This window comes from Agelaius tricolor, unplaced genomic scaffold (assembly GCF_023055355.1).
Source record: "Agelaius tricolor isolate 1412-34295 unplaced genomic scaffold, bAgeTri1.0.p SCAF_39, whole genome shotgun sequence".
Classification (NCBI taxonomy): domain Eukaryota; kingdom Metazoa; phylum Chordata; class Aves; order Passeriformes; family Icteridae; genus Agelaius; species Agelaius tricolor.
The window spans coordinates 4675001-4677500 of NW_027269299.1; the positions used below are offsets into that span (position 1 = coordinate 4675001).

General features: G+C 55.7%; 1 pseudogene; it reads right to left on the reverse strand.

The window, feature by feature from the left end:
- The window catches only part of LOC139603551 (28S ribosomal RNA), an 8275-nt pseudogene that overhangs the window by 3750 nt on the left and 2025 nt on the right, over nucleotides 1–2500 (reverse strand).

The window sequence follows — 2500 nt, forward strand, 5'->3', positions numbered from 1 at the left end:
GCGGAGGTAGTTACCTCTTTTGATCGCTCTGTCCTTCATCCACTTCTGAAACTGTTTTCTTGGCTGCTCCTCCCGAGTTTCCTTTTTGCTTTTCCCCCGGAGTGCTGTTCTTATTTGGCTCACTGATTCCAGGCAACCAAAGCAGTCCTGCGCTGTCTGATTGAGCAGTGGTCGCACCTTTTGGCCTTCTAATAACTGTTCAAATGCTCTGGGGAAGTTGTTAATTGTCCCCTCTGATAAACGTTCTTTGATCCTTTTCTGATAACGAGCCTGCAGTCACCCTGCCCTCTGCTGGCCAAAGGTTTCCCAGGGACCATTATCCCTATCAAGGTGTGTCCAGATGTCTCTATTGTTCCCTTCCCAGCAGCTGGTCCTCCCGGCTGGTGGTTCCCCCCAAGTCCATTGTTCACAGTTCCTGCCTGGGATTGATGACTTGACCCAGGTTCTGATTTCAAGTTCCCAGCTGCTCCCCCACCCACTCCATTCTTCCTGAGCAGCATTCTCCTTTTATCACTAATCTGCTTAGCTGTTTTGGTTGTTAAGTGTTCTGATATGAGCTTATTAATGTTTTTGTGACTCTCGAACTGTACCTCCAGCTTGACAAGTAGCTCTTCCTCCTCCTTTGTCCAGCATCTTTTGTGGGCTCCTCAGTTTGATGTTTCTTTCGGTTGGGAAGCATCGATCCTCTCCTGGTTTCTAACCAGTGGATGTGCCAATCTTTTGTGTTGTCCTAGGCCAATTTTAGTCATAAAATCTCTACTGCATACCTCACATATCCACTCTCCCACTGGAGGTCCCGCATCCTTTGGACCCTTGCACTTTGCAAAATGACAAACAGTACTGTGATGGTTAAAATTCTCCCTCCCACACTAGGCACACCGAAAGCACACCCACTTCCTCCCGTGAGACCCCTTAAGGTGTTCAATTAGGGCCAACATCGAGTTGAGCCGGGTACCACAGCAAGGACATGGTGGAGTTTTGTCAGGAACAGTCACCTTCACGATGTCATCCGGTGCTTGTTCACTGCGGACCTCAGGCACCGGAGGCAATGCCTCTGGTGTACCCTCTTCCCCCTTCCCACTGCCTCCCTTCTCAAGTACATTCTGATCATCGTCCTTAGGGGGACTAGGATTTAAGTCGTCCCCCTCACTCAGTTGTGGTGTAGGCTGTTCAAACACCTCAGGAAACCCGTTCAACACCCCCCCATTAACAGAAACATGAACCACCCCCTGTATATGCTCCTGCAGATCTGACCTATACAGTTCTAGAGAAAAATTCACCAGCAAGCCAAATTAATTTTCTGTCAATTTGGTGGTTGTAGATGTTACAAAATCATCTCAGGAGGTCTGAGTGCCCACTGATACCCTAGTAAGGTGGAACGGCCGCCCCCAGTTTCCTCCTCCAAGAAACGGATTTGGATTTGGAATAGCCGAGTCATGACCAGATTCAACATCGGGAACGGAATGGGTGGTCAGCCCACCTCCGAACCCGTTGCCCCTGTCCAACCAGGGGGCCAGGTTTCAGGTAGTAAGAGAGTCATAGTTACTCCTGCTGTTTACCCGCGCTTCATTGAATTTCTTCACTTTGACATTCAGAGCATTGGGCAGAAATCACATCGCGATGCTTTGTTTTAATTAAACAGTCGGATTCTCCTGGTCCACACCAGTTCTAAGCCGGCTGCTAGGCACCGGCCGAGGTGGGGCGCCAGCCCAGGGACCCCCTCCAGGGACCCTCCCCCGCGCGAACTGCTCGGCTGACGCTGGCCACGGCCGTGCGCCGCGGGGACCCCGCCGGCAGGAACCGACGGGGCAGTGGCGTGCTACGACGATGGTGGCGGCCCCGCTGGGGCGCCAGCTGCGGCAAGGCGGAGGGGGGGTGGAGGGGAGGGCGGGCGATGCCCGCCGCAGCTGGGGCGATCCAAGGGAAGGGCCCGGCGTGTGTCCAGAGTCGACGCCGTGCGCGCTGGGCGGGCCACGCGGAGCGCACTCACCCGCGTGCGGTGCCTCGTCCTGCCACGGCACGCGCCCAGCCCCGCTTTGCGCCCCAGCCCGACCGACCCAGCCCTTAGAGCCAATCCTTATCCCAAAGTTACGGATCCGGCTTGCCAACTTCCCTTACCTACATTGTTCCAACATGCCAGAGGCTGTTCACCTTGGAGACCTGCTGTGGATATGGGTACGGCCCGGCGCGAGTCTTACACCCTCTCCCCCGGATTTTCACGGGCCAGCGAGAGCTCACCGGACGCTGCCAGAACCACAACGCTTTCCAAGGCGTGGGCCCCTCTCTCGGGGCAAACCCTTTCCAGGGCGCCCAGCCCTTCACAAAGAAAAGAGAACTCTCCCCAGGGCTCCCGCCGGCTTCTCCAGGATCGGATGCGTCACTGCACCGGGCGCCTCGCGGCGCCCGTCTCTGCCACTCCGGATTCGGGGATCTGAACCCGACTCCCTTTGCTGAGGGCGATTGAGGCCATCGCCCACCCTTTTGGAACGGCACTCGCCTA